Here is a 15,387-nt window from a genome sequence, read left to right on the forward strand (position 1 = left end):
ATGTCAAAAGTTCCAGAATCTCTAGATTTTATTTATTCATTAAAAATGCATTACACAAATCAATGTAGAATACTAGAGTTGGGCAAGTTATTATTTTGTCCAGTGAATACCTTTTACGTAAGAGAAATGTGAGATTCAGACAGTGAAGTGACTCCACCTGAACCAAGAGTAGTGAAGTTAATTCTGGACTCATTATCTAGAACCATGGTCTTCAAAGTGTGGTCTCTGGACTAGCAGCATTGGCACCTCCTGGGAATTTGTAGAGATGTAAATTCTGTAGTATCATCCACGATCCACCAACTAGGAAACTCTGGAGTTTTTGACAAGCTCTCATGTGGTTCTAAGTCATGCCAAAGTTTGAGAACCACTTGTCTAAAGACTGGGATACTAACCAGCACAAAGAGAAAAATTACATTTTTCTTTGAATGTCTAGCATTTGTCCCATGACCTGTTCTCAATCGTGATTTTAAAAATAAATTAATAGGCTGGGCGTGGTGGCTCACGCCTGTAATCCCAGCACTTTGGGAGGCCAAGGCAGGCAGATCACAAACTCACGAGATCGAGACCATCCTGGCTAACATGGTGAAACCACATCTCTACTAAAAACACAAAAAATTAGCCGGGCATGGTGGCGGGCGCCTGTAGTTCCCAGCTACTCTGGAGGCTGAGGCAGGAAAATGGCATGAACCCGGGAGGTGGAGCTTGCAGTGAGCTGAGATCGTGCCACTGCACTCCAGCCTGGGAGACAGAGCAAGACTCTGTCTCAAAAATAATTAATTAATTAATTAATTAATTCTATATTCACAACACTAATGTGATATGTTGGTTTGGTTTTGTAATTTCTAAACAGTCAATAATTCAATAAAATAAGCATCCATTGCATTTTGAACATATTCATGCCACTGAGGAAAGATAGAAATTCAAAATGATGTGGTCTCTGACTTGAAGGAATGAATGGCACAGACATACATGCACATTGATAACGAGGGTGAAGCCATTGTAATGGCATGACAAAACCAGGTGTCCAGGGAGCAGATAAAGGGCTACACTATTTTCTTTCTGGACAACTTCTTGGAAGAGGAAGAATTTTTGTAGGACTTGAAGGATCTCTGAGGACAGAGATAAGATGAGGCGGGAGAAAGAGCATTTCAGAGAAAGAGACCTGAATGGGGAGAATATGCATTAGGGCAGAAGAAGTGGAGGTGGGAAACTTTTCAGGACATGGAGACTAGACTGTGGTAGTCAAAGCTCAGGGACAGTGGCAGGGAGAACATTTTTAAATTAGAAGCTGCGCAATTCAGTTTATACCAACTAATTGGATATTGGAATCTGGCCCTTATTTGTAGCCTAGGGGAGGTTTCCCCAGTTACCACACAGAGGAGCAAGATGATGAAAACTACAACATGAAAGGCAGTTCATGGGAAAATGTGAAGGAGAGGCAGAGGCAAAAGCAGGAAAAATACTTTCGACATTATTACTAGAGATAAGGCAAGAAATGATGAGCTACTGAGATAGAAAATGATGATGTAGGAAGAAGTAAGGATATGGGGCCAGGCACGGTGGCTCATGCCTGTAATTCCAGCACTTTGGGAGGCCGAGGCGGGCTGATCACCTGAGGTCAGGAGTTCAAGACCAGCCTGGCCCATGCGGTGAAACCCTGTCTCTACAAAAATTAGCTGGGCATGATGGTGGGTGCCTGTAATCCCAGCTACTCGGGAGGTTGAGACAAGAGAATTGCTTGAATACAGGAGGCAGAGGTTGAATTGAGCCGAGATCGTGCCATTGCACTCCAGCCTGGGTGACAGAGCAAGACTCAATGTCAAAAGAAAAAAAAGTAAGGATATGGAGAAAGTGTTGAGGTGAGGAAGCCGAGAAGAGACTTAGTGGCTGATTCCCTTGGGAAGTGGGGGTGGCGGGGTGTGAAGTTGCTGCTGGGTGGGTGTGTTCTGGGCTTCTGGAGGGATGACACTGGGAGCGCAGAGCAGTTTAGAAAGTGAGAGGTGAGGTAAGATTTTCTTGTGATGAATCTGAACAGTCCTACAGACATTTCGATGTGACGGTAAGTGAAGAATTGGATGCAGGAGGCTGAGTCTTAAAATAGAGATGAGGATTTGGGAGTTAAGGGCATAGATGCATTGACAGTGGCAATGGGAATAATTACGTCATCAAAGGAAAACATGTAGACACAAAGAAAAGTGAGCTGAAGAAGTAACTTTTGTAGAATATTTATTTAGAAGCCCCTAGGGAGAGGAGAACTAAGGTGACGGAGTTATTCTGAGCAAACTATCACAAGGACAGAAAACCAAACACCGCATGTTCTCACTCATAGGTGGGAATTGAACAATGAGAACACTTGGACACAGGGTGGGGAACATGACACACTGGGGCTTGTTGTGGGGTCGGGAGTGGGAGAGGGATAGCATTACGAGATATACCTAATGTAAATGAGGAGTTAACAGGTGTAGCACACCAACATGGCACATGTGTATGTATGTAACAAACCTGCACGTTGTGCACATGTACCCTAGAACTTAAAGTATAATAAAAAATAAAATAGAATAAAAAAATAGAGTGGTAGACGAAGAACCTAGAGACAGCAATCAAAGGGAAACAAAAGGAAGCTGGCTGCAAAAGCTAGCATTCATGGAATGTTTACTCTGAGCCAGGATCTCACTAAATGCTTTACATGCCTTATCTTCTGGAATCTTCACACAAACATTTTGAAGTAGGAATTAGTAACCCTTTGTATACAGAAAGGAAACTGAGGTTTACAAATTCTTAATAACCTACCTAAGCTCATAGTTTTAGAAAGCAGTGGAGCCACATTTCCCAATCCAGACTCAAAATAAAAAGCTTTAACCACTCCCTAGAAAATATGTTTCCGGAAAATCATCTTTCCTGCCAGAGGTACAGAGACAGAAAGTTGAGAAGCAGCCCGTTAAATGAAAAACCAGAGTGACCCCTGTGACTCTGAAGTGTACAGTAGACAGCAGGCTGATCACCATGAAATGAAGGTGAATGTGCGGTGAGGATGGGAAACCAGAAATATGGACGACTTTTTAACTAACTGTGGTAAGTGAGAGCATAAGAAACAGTGAGGTAGCTGGAAAATGTATAGCATTTCTTGAATGGAGAAGCCCTGGATGTATTATAGGCTGAGGAAAAGAACCTAAACTCTGTCACAGGAGAAAGAGGATGGATGTCTATTTTGTTTTTAATTGGCGTGACCATTTTCTTTTTAAGATCGATGAGACATGTATTAGAACCTCTCATAATATGGCTCATTTTTACATGGTTTCTGACTTACCATGTGTTAACTATTACTTAAAATGTATCCAATAACAGTCTAGTAAGGTTGGACTTTAACATAAGTATTTTTTTTAATTTCTGTCAAGATCCCTTCATTACAGAAGTAAAGCAATGATGGCTCATATGAACAAAACTATGAGTGTGGACAGGATACTGAAATACGTTGCACTGGCTGAAGCGTGCACCTACTTTTCTACTCAGGTAAGCCAAATGTCCCCAAGAGCACTAAGCAAGAATGTCCCAGTCCAAGTTATCCAGTAAGCAGAAACAAGCAAGGGACAAGCCACAGGGTTTGGGGTTTGGGATGGTGGTAGGAAGTGATCATTCTGCACAATAGCATCCAGGGGCCTGCTTGACCCTCTTCAAGTTATGGCACCTGATTGAATAGTGCTGGATTTAAATTGTTGCACCATTTTTTTGTTGGCAAGGAATGAAACTGAAGAAGGATAAGCCACAAGATTTCAGTCTTCTCTGCAAAGTGGGAGATGGGGAGGGTGAGAGTCGAGTTTTTAGTTAAGCAGAAAGGCCCTGAAACAGGCACTGAATTAACTGTGGAGTTCTCTATACCTCTCCCTCCTAAATAGCCATTCTGCTAGTAACTTACCACTTTTCTGGACCTTTAGTGAAACTGGACAAGCCCTCTGCGACATTGGCTGTAACTACCTACCCACCTAATAGTTTTTCTATTATAACCTTTAAGAAAGTTCAATCTGATACCGAAGACTTGAGGGCTCTCATTTTGTCAAATTGCCTGACGTTTCTGGCTCACCGATGGGGAAATCAGTCAGGAGAATGCATACATAAGAGACCAGGTGGCAGAGACCTTTGAAGCAAGTGCATTCCAGGCAACTTTATTTCATTTCCCCCACAGCTTTACTACCCTCACCCTCAACATTTTCACCTGTTATTCCAATTTCCTTCTTCACCAGGATCTCCTCCAGTGACACGAGAGAAACAGCATGTGTTTCTGTCTAGAGATCCACTTAAATGCTTCCTTTACGCTTTAGAATATTTTCTTCTGTTTTTTTTTTTAGAATCTCCCCAGTCACTTTTAATCTCAGTTTATAAATCTTCTGAATTAACCATGTTTTGTTTAAGAAAAGCCAACAGACTTATCAACAAAAAAGTTCTTTAGCTTTTTATATTTTATATTATTATATTTATTATAAATTTATACTGATATATTTACTTCAAATGAATACATACTTGGGCAAGGTGCTAAACCTGTCTGAGTCCCAATTATCAAGTCAACCAAGTAGTAGAATAACGTCCCCTCACACAAATGTTGTGAGGATTATATGGCAACATATAAATGACTGTCTAGCACATACAGCCAGAAAATAAATGTTGAATATCTTCTTCTTCCATTCCCCTTCTTACAATGTGCTTCTAATGCAAGACAAAATAGTTTTGCCTTGTCGTCTTCTATCATATGTAGCAAACTTGGGATGGGGTGGATACTGAGAATCTAAGGAACAAAAAAAGACTAGTAACAATTGGACCTAAATTCCAGACACCCTTGAAACAGCACCTCAGCAAAACACATACTTTTTTCTCATGTATGTCTTCTGTTCTGAATTGTGCGGTTTGTATCTGAACACACCCAGTACAGTCCCTAGCATATTGTGTTCATTTAATGCTTATTGGATGAGTGAACAAATGAATGAACGAACAAGTAAATGGACAAATCAAAAGTCAGGTAAATTACATGAACAAAGTGCTGTGAGGCTTCTTCATCAAATGATCCATTAAGAAACAGAGAACTCACCTCAGTTCCACCCACTCTACCCCAAAGCATCTTCTTATCCAACTGAAGTCTTGTGGATATAGAATTCTAAAATTTTAGTCTGAGGCTGTCTAAAAGGTCTTGGACTCTTGTTAGCTGTGTGATGTGGAACAAAGCACACAGCCTCTCAGAGCATCAGTTTCTTTATAGATATAATGTGTAGAGATTAGCAGGATTGGAAAGAACAAATGAGATAATCACATGAAAGCATTTTTTTTCTGAACTTCGAAATGCTTTCATAGATGCACACAAGTGCCTCTTGGATTTCTTCATCAGGACACCACAAACACAGCTTACTTGAACATAAACTCACGACAAGCACTCTGACATTTGCCATAACTACCTAGCTATCTAATAGTGTTTCTAAACTCATGGTGCTGCTCGTGAATACTTTTTTCATCTTAATGTCCTCCCCGATTGCAAGAAACACTACCTACAGGGTCTCCTGTCAGACTCAGAGTGGCAGCACACTCCCCTCACCTCTGGGTTCTGTATCAAGCCGATAAGAAAAGCCTCTTGATTTTTTATCTCCTTGAGCCCTAATCTTTTGGTTCTTTTTATTTTTTTACATCTATAGCTTTAATACCTAATGTAGGGATTATCACATGAGTATATGGACTTTTTCATATCTATTTTTTGTTTTTATGCATCCACTTTACATTAAAATAAATGATTGGGGGCATTCACATAGGATAGAATAGAATGACTAGTTGAGAGCATTGCATCAAAGAAAGACATAGGGTACAAAAATCCATATAAAAGACAGGTAAGCATAATACAAATTTGATATGTACTGATCAGCAATTCAATCTTCTTTGCCAGCTGGACTCGAAGCTTCATTTGCCTCTTCCACTGTCATGCGTGAAGGGAGCAGACCTCCAGTTCCAGAGTGGGGAATACTGGTAAATCTTGAACAACGTTGCTAATCTCATTCCTCTTTGCTGGTTATTGGATTATGAAAAAGCATGTAATGCAGTTTGGCCAGAGACATGAGGACAAATCTCTAGGTAGGTTCCTCTCCTTCCCTTCAATGTGAGCACATCTCCTTGTGATGGAACCATCCTGCACCCATGAGATGAACTCCAATGACAAAAGCCAACATTCAGAGAAGGAAACAAGTAGATGCAAAGAGTGCTTCCTTGTTGAGCCACTGAATTAATCAGCATCAGAGCCATCTTCTGTCTCTGCACTTCTTGTGTAAGGTAACACCAGTTTATCAACACACACATTCCAAATGTTACATAAAGTTAATACACAAAAATGCATGTGATAATATCCTGAAATATTATTTAAAATTAACAACAAATTTGGCTAAAGCAAAGATGGAAATATAATTGTAATTCAATGACTATAAAATCCAAACTATTTGTACAGAAAAAGAGCAGCTTCCTTGTGCTAAAACACATAAAGGAATGAATAAAAAAGTTCTTTCTGTGAAGTCTTATGAAGGGGAGAGCAAGTTTTCTATGCTTATCTTTCTTAATGTCCTTAAATGTGTATCAGAGATGCTATTGGGGAAAACCCCTTCCATAAGGGACCAGATGATGTTATGCACGGTACCTTAGCTAACTGGTGATTTTGGATGGCTCCAAAGATAATATTTAACTACTTAAATTCTAGCAGATGGAATGGGCATGTATCTTATATGCAGTCCATGAATAAGAGTTTTTAGCATTTAACTGCAAATGGATACTACAATTTAAACTTAAATATTCTGGTCAGAACATATATACCATTCAGTTTTTCTGTGCTGACTTTAGATCTTAGCACATAGTAGGTGTTCAACATATAAGTTGAAATTTTAGTGAAGAGTCCATAAATGTACTAGACATGCCTCTTTCTCATCCTTCAGAGCTCAATAAAAAATGTCACCCTTTGGCTCTAATCTTTTCAGTAGGTCAGAGCCATAGTTGAAAGCCTCTAGGGGACATTTCTAGAATCTATAGTTATGAGACTATCTCAATTTGCTATTATTAATTGATTTATCTTTGTTTATCCTGCCAGACTGCCTGTCTCCCAAAGGTTGGACATGTCAACCGGAGTCCTTCCAGAGCCTCCAGATGCCAGCCCATTGCCTGGCTCTGATGATCAACAAATATGTGTTTAGAGAATTAGTAGTAAAGCACATGAGGAAACTCGTGAGGTTTTATTTGTTTTGTTTCATTTTAAAAATAATAGGTGCCATGGACCGAATTCTGCTACCCAGATATCCGTAGGTTGAAGCCCTAATCCCCAGTGTGATGGTATTTGGAGGTGGGGCCTTTGGAAAGTGATTAGGTTCAGATGAAGCCAGGACAGTGGAGACTGCATGATAATATTAGTGCCCTTATAAAAAGAAATGCCAGCGAGCTTGCTTCCTCCTTTCCTCCTTACCCACATACACCAAAGAAAGGCCATGTGAGGACACAACAAGAAGGAGATCATCTGCAAGCCAAGGAGAGAGACCTCAGCAGATACCAGATTGGCCAGCACCTTCATCTTAGACTTCCAGTCTCCAGAACTGTGAGAATTAAATTCCTATTGTTTAAGCCACCCAGTCAATGTGCAGTATTCTGTTACACTAGCCAGAGGTGCCTAAAACAATAGGGATAGATGATAAGAATGATGAGTAAGAGTGGAGGTGAGGGTAGGGCCACAGAAACTGTAAAGAGCCCAGTACAAAATTTAACTATTTCCCAGCTTTCCCTGGGACTAAGCATGGCTTACCACAAAGATCTGCAGAGACTGTAGTTAGGCAGGCTCTGGGGCTCTAAGTAGACGTATTCTCCTTGCATAAAATAGAAAATAATCTCAATATGCCCCAAGTCAATACTCAGGATATTAGTTTTATTTCCAGTTTGAAGATCTAATTAGAGACAATGGCTTATTATAACTTCCGCTTTGGCCACCCATGTTTCATGTTAACATCAGTTATAGTAGTAATAGCTATCACAGTTTGCATGTGTGGCCCACACAGATCCTTTACACTCCTGTATCTCATTACTACACTTTAAAGCAAATGGCATGACAATCGTTTTCAGATGAAGAAACACAGGTCAAGAATCCATGGATACCAAGATGCATCCAAAATATCAATCTAGATGAATTTGACTCTAAAACATATATTCATCTACTATCACTCATTCTTGAAGACATCTCTATCCAGTTTTCAAGTAAACAGTTTTAAATGCCTGTTGTTTTAAAATAAAGCATTTCTATTTTTATTGCTATTATAGTTCCTGCTATTACCATGCTAAGACTGTTTCATTAGCAGAATAATTTTAGGTTTTACCAATTTTAGCTGCCTCCACAGTATCTGTGCCTCTCCTTTTGATGCATTGTTGAATCTAGTGCCAACATATCCTCACACGAGCCAGTCTGACCTGCAAGCAACTTGCTCATCTTGGTCCACATTCACATCCAGGCTGCAGCATTTGCTCAAACGGAGCTAAAAATACAAAGGGAATACCTTTCAATTTTCTCCTAGGAGAAAATTGTCAGTTGCTTAAGGACTTTAGTCATCAGGTCAAAAAGTCTGTGCTTTCTTTCTATCTATTAAAAAGGAAAAGAAAAAAAAAACAGAAAACAAATTCTGCTGAGATGTACAATCAATGCCCCAAGCATCACCATTTATAAGGTGATTGCAGCCATGTGGTGTTCTGCAATTTGAAGTTGAGAAAGGGATAATAGCTGCAATTAGGTGGACTCTCTCATACTGATTTTAACAAAAACATCTCAGAGATAGCTATAAATTTTCTGTTTAATAACTGTAACTATTCCGGTGAAATCGTGTGTTCATTGGGGAACAATTGAACGCACAGACAATGCTCGTTAGATGAATTTAACACTCACCTTAATTGGGCAATCTAGTATTTCATTAATTCCAAAATGGTACTAATTTCCCAATATGCATAATTGGGATACACAAATATTGTTCTTTTTATCATTGCTATGTAACATTTGTGAAGCTTAGACTCTTGGAAATTCTGCGAAAATATGGGATTAAAACAATACTAATAATTCCTTAAATTGCAATGAAAATAAAATACATGTGTAAAGTGTTTTATAAAATTAAGCATTTCTACATACTTTTCCCCAATTATGTGTCATAGCATCCCTTTGTGACATAAATAGGGCAGTTATATTGTCACTACTTTATAATGAGAAACAAAATTAGAATCTTAAGTTAAAAAAATAAAATGCAGGAAAAGCAAATGTTCAAGGTTCTTTCCAGTACCACTCTTTAAACTCTGAGATACAGAGAGCCAGGGAGAAGCTGCCAGGACTCCTGCTTCTGAAGCACTAGATATATTCTTGACTCTCTCTGAACCTTAGGTTTCTTTTATTTAAACTTTGAGGCCAGGCACGGTGCCTCATGCCTGTAATCTCAGCACTTTGGGAGGCCAAGGTGGGCGGATTGCTTGAGCTCAGAAGTTCGAGACCAGACTGACCAACATGGTGAAATCCCGTCTCTACTAAAAATACAAAAAAAAAATAGCCAGGTGTGGTGGCACACACCTTTAATCCCAGGTACTAGGGAGGGTGAGGAAGGAGATTCACTTGAACTTGGGAGGTGGAGGTTGCAGTGACCCAAGATTGTGCCACTGCACTCCAGCCTGGGCAGCAGAGCAAAACACTATCTTGAAAAAAATAAAAAATAAAAAAATAAACTTAGAAAAATGACTTTGGCTTATAGATTTCTTGTGAAAATTAGATGACATAATCTGTTTAAAGTATCTGCCAGAGAACTGTTGCATAATACAGTCTGCAGATGGCAGCTAGCACTAGCAACAACAGTGGAGGAATCTGTCTCAACAGATCAGATCACGGTGAAATGAAAATTTTCTGAATATAAGGTATTTGTTTCCTTTTGTTGCTATAACAAATTATCAAAACCTCCACGGCTTAACACAATACAAATTTACTCTCTATTTCACAGGACTAAAATGAAGTTGCCATAGGGCTGTGTTCCTTTTGGAAACTCTGGGAGATAATCCATATCCTGTCTTTTCCCACTTCTAGAGGCTACCTGCATTCCTTAGCTCATGGCACTTTCTTCCATCTTCAAAGAAAGCAGCACAGCATCTTAGAATTTCTCTCTGACTCTCTGCTGTCCTCTTTTATTTATAAAGACCCTTTGCCCACCCAGATATCCCAGGATAATCTCCGCATCTCAGTATCCTTAAAATAACCATCTGCAAAGTTCCTTTTACTTTGTAAGTGAACGTATTCATAGGTTCCAGAGATTAGGACATAGACATTTTTAATGGGGCCATTATTCTGTATAACAAGTAAAAACTAGCACTAAATCTACTGGTATACAACCTTTGCCTATTATTAGAAAGAGATATCTCTGTGAAGACTTCATATTGTTTGGATTTGGATTGCTACTTGTGTAAACAGGAGAATACAAAGCAATGACAGCACATTTTGAGCTGGGGTCAACAGGATTCAGTTAAAAGACACCCAGGGCCCAACTATATCTTTTGTTCAACATGTGCATAAACCTTTTGGACATAGCAATAGAAAACTATCATCTAAGTGTTTATTATGTGAGGCTTAAGAAGAGAGCAAATCCCTGCTCATATGTGGATTGGAAAGTCCTTCAAAGGCTTAAGTAATAGGCTTAGTGGAGTAGAACAGAATTCAGCATGAATGAATATAAAATCCTACACCTGGGTCCAAAAATAGCAATGGTATAATTAAAGAATGAGGGAGATAATACTTCTGCAACGATGATGTCTAAATACAGCATTCTGGCACACACACACAGAAAAATCATACACCTTAGGATTTTCTTTTTGTTTTAAGGAGCTCAGTGTGATTAAGAATAGGAAAGAAGCAATCAGGTGTGTAACTTTCCTAATTCTTTTTACATATTTATTTAATTCTCACAGTAACTTTATGTGTGAAGCTTTGTTCTCTCTATTTTACAGAAAATAAATTTGAGATTCATTAAAATAAAGTAAATTGACATATCCTATATTTTTCTATCCCTAAACATAATTTGAACCCAGGTCATTCTGACTTGAGAGCCTTTGATCTTCCAAATACATTTACTCTGAGCAGCGACTGCTATATCTAGTTAAAATTCATACTACTGAAATAGAAGTATTAAAGTTTGAAAGAGATGTATTCAATTACAGGTAAGACAGCTACTGTCTGGCAACTCAGTAAAGAAGGTTCTAGATCATAGCTTTCCAGAAGAGTTTCCATGTGGATGAAAATATTGTTCAATAAAATACCCACTGGCCCCATGTAGCTATTAGGTAATTGAAATGTATCTATAGTGTTGGAAAATACAGTTCCAGAGAGAAACATTAAGTTGAAGTAAATATAAAGTTGGTTGTGAAGATCGCATTCATCTCTAATATTCTATAGTTCTATAAATTCAGGCAGCTTGAGGGTGATTATTATTGGCAAAGGTACTGACTATGGTCCCTTTAACCACAAGGAGAGAAAAAGCAAACTGGAGTACATTTTATATTACGGCAATGGATCTATTTCTCCATCTCTGAGTCAAAACAAAGCAGCAGAAATAGATGATAGGTCTGGAAAGTGTAGCTTGTGAACTAACAGGTATCTCTTTAAGTTTTTTCTGGCTAATCTATCACATCCATCATTCAGGTGAAGTATTCATCTACACTTTAATTGTGAAACTGAATTGGCTCCAAACCATTCTAAATCCAAGACAACTGGAACTATCTATCCAATGATAGTTTGGTTGGATACAAGTATACCTGACACATACATAATTTCTATTTCTGTCACTGAAATATAATGTAAAACTAGATATTTCTAGATTTGGCTAAGATGCAACAAGCACACTCTATCCTACATCTCCCACTAATTACAACTAGAAACTCTGGACAAAATCAACGTAGCAACTATGGGAAATGCTGAAATACAAAGAAAGGAAGTAAGACCTCAGGATTCCAGGAGCAAATGCAGTAATTCCCCATGGATTTTTTTTGTTTATTCATGTGTTTTTTGCTTGCTTGTTTGTTTGGTTGTTTTGTGCCCATTTGCTACATGTACATCCCAACCTGGATGCTAGAAGAATTTACAACTCAGAACTTCCAAAAAATACACAGAACAAAAACTCCCAACAAAAACTTCATTTTTGCCAGAGGCTTTAGTAGAGTGTGGACCTACAGGATGGAACTCTGTAGATTATACCTACTATATACCAGTTGAATGCCATGCAAGAAGTGCTGTTTCTCCCCACTGACTCAGTAGCTAAGAACAATTAGAGACCTCTCAACTATCCTCACCTTGCATTTAGCAAAGATAAGCAGAGGGATGACCTGCCTTCTCCACTTATACTGTAGCCAGAGACACGTGGGGCCAAATACTTACTATTATCCCTGCCCTACATTAGACAAAATCCAGCAGAGTGCCATTTTCTTAGCCAAGTAAAGAGTAAAAGGAGAAAAGAAGAGAAAGCCAGAGAAAGTGGTTCTTTAAGTGTGTATCTGAAGTCCTTCCTGAACACTCTATATTTCTCACACTGAAAGCTTAAGACACTGAGCTGCAGCATGGAATAGTCCAGGTTTCAGACTTGTCACTGGGCTGCATATCAATAGGAACAGCAGAATAACACTGCAAGGCTTTGAAAACTAATTCCTCATTTAAGCCATAGACTACAAAATGTCCTCAGCCTATATGGATTGAGTGCTTGATAAAACAAAGTATTTTAACAGAAACTAGTTTTATAACATAATGTAATGTCCCCCCGCAAAAAAATCCTAAATTGCACAGCATATCAAGAATGTGTTAAATGCCAACTTCAGTAAGGCACATGCTCACATCAGGATGACACTAACGTGAGAATTATCTGATAAGAACTTGAAAGCACCTTTCACACAAATGCTCTAACAAGTAATCATGAACACTCTTAAAACAAATCAAAACATAAAAAGTCATAGTATATACAAGAGATAACGGAAAATGTTAAAACTAAAAAATACAGTAAGAGAATGCAATAAATCAATGAATTGGCTAACTAGGTGATTAGAGATGACCGAGGAGAGCATAAGACACAGCAGATCAATAGAAATAATCTAATCTAAACAAAAGAGATGAAAAATAAATTAGCAGAGTCTCAGGGATCTGCCAGGCAGTAACATAAAGGTCTAACAATCATGCCATCAAAGTTTTAGAAGAAAAGGATAATTAGTGCTGTGCTGAAAATAAATCAAAGAAATAATAGTTGAAACCCCCAAATTTGGCAAAAGACATAAACCTACAAATTCAAAAAGTTGAGTCATTCTCAAACAAAATGAACCCAAAGAAATTCACATAATAATCAAATTTCTTAAAACTAAATACGAAGAAAATATATCAAGTATCCACCTGGAGATGTTGGGCTCTCATTAAGGAAGAATCTGAATTTAAAATGAAGCCATTTGAAAAGTAACCAAAAATTTAGAGTGAAGGCCTTCTGAAGCATCTTGATCCATGTGTACCTGAAGCCATTACTGCTGGACTTTACAGTATTGTGGGTCAACAAGTTTGTGATCTCTCTTTCTCTATCTCTCTCTCCCTCTCAAGTTTGAGTTAGCTTTCTTTAACTTTCCTCCAAAAGTACTGACTCTAAACTTGTGATCACCAAGACACTTTGCCCATTTTAGTACCAAACATTGATAATATCATTCTTTTTCTTTATGGTTGAAACCATGCACATTGGCTTGGTCCAATGAAAGTCTGATTGAAGGTAAAGGTTTTCTTGTGAACATTCTAACATCTCTTCATTCATAATTTCATTTAATCCTCTCAGCAGCCCTTTGAGTTGCTTTCTGCATATTGCAAGTGACCTACTCAAAGCTCATATAATTTTTCAGTGTTATACAATTATTATGTGCATATCATTTTTTTCATCCCAATGTGTGACTTTTACTTGCTTTATACTTGTTCAGGATGACCTCATACACTCACCATAGTAAAAACTCCTGATATATATATCACTCATTCTTGAACTCTCTGCTTGATTTTGCTGCTAGGTCGTGTTTTCCCAGAACCACATGAAGAGTTAAGAATGTGCATAGAAGCTGTCCCAGGAAACAAATGTCAGGAAATGTGGAGGTGAAACATAAATAGAAGGAAGCCCATGAAAGATGGAAATTTGATCTATGGACAACTGGGTTTTAACATACTGGGAGACTCTGAGAGGCATTGCAAAGTATACCTCAGAGTCACCCTAACCCATGGGTCATCCTCTCAAGTCAAAATTCACCCCTCAATACTCACACTGCAATAATAGATGAAATTCCTGTATGCCTTCCTCCTTTACATTGAGCATGACAGATCCTGAGATTTTTCAGTAGAGGGTTCTGCAAGGGACACTGCAGGATCAGGGAGCTCCCTTCTTGTTGGCAGTGCTGCATGGCCACTCAGAAGCATAGGTGTGAGGACATTGGTGGGCCTCTGCTCTGGCCACATGTGCAGAATGCATGGTCCATCCGTGAGCTTATAGCTCCAGCCCAGCCAGCTGATCACCTTCCTGTGGCTCCCTCAACATGAACACAGCATCTCAGGCTTCCTGCCCACCAGGGCACCCCATGCCCTCTGCACACCACCACATACCTGGCCTGTGCCCTAGGATGCTGCTTCCTGCTTGCTCACTGACTGTGGATCAACTCCGGCTGAGGAAACCTGAGAGGTTCGCCTATCACTGGACTGCAACCGTACCTTCTCTAGTGAGGTTAGAATCCCTGCTTTGGGGAGGGGGCTATCTCCAAATTTGTTCATCCTCCTTACTCTTCTGCTTTCCCAGTACGTTATAGAGTGTCCTTATCTCTTGCAATTTCTATTTGGTCAGATTTGAATGAGTGAACTTCCATTGTTCCACAGTGTGCTTTTGTGACTTGATTGGAACCAGACCAATCTAACAGAGGGATATGTGGTCAGCCCTTTGGCTGAGGGCTGCTTCTGAGGTGTGGAGCTGGGTAGTGCCCAGAACTTCTGGCCTGTCCTGCATTCAAGCTGAGTGTTTAGAGGTTTCCCATTGGGAGTCATTGCATGGAGCCATGATTTCTGGGGTATACGGGAGGCACTATGACAGAGGTCTTCTCCGTTCAGTCCTTAGCACTGGGTCTTTATCCATGGCTAAAGGTGGTTCACTGTGTGCTTGGTAAAGACAGTGGTGGAGGTCAGAATGACAAGGAAGGTGAAGCGTCAGGAAAACCATTCTAAGTAGTCTCTTAATCACTGTCTTCCTCACCTGCCTTCAGGGTCCAGATAAGGAGCAGACACACCAGGGCTTCTGGTGCTCATATATCTGGAGGAGAGTTGAAAAGGGGAAAGCATGTCCT

Source organism: Nomascus leucogenys, chromosome 17 (assembly GCF_006542625.1).
Source record: "Nomascus leucogenys isolate Asia chromosome 17, Asia_NLE_v1, whole genome shotgun sequence".
In the NCBI taxonomy this organism is placed as follows: Eukaryota; Metazoa; Chordata; class Mammalia; order Primates; family Hylobatidae; genus Nomascus; species Nomascus leucogenys.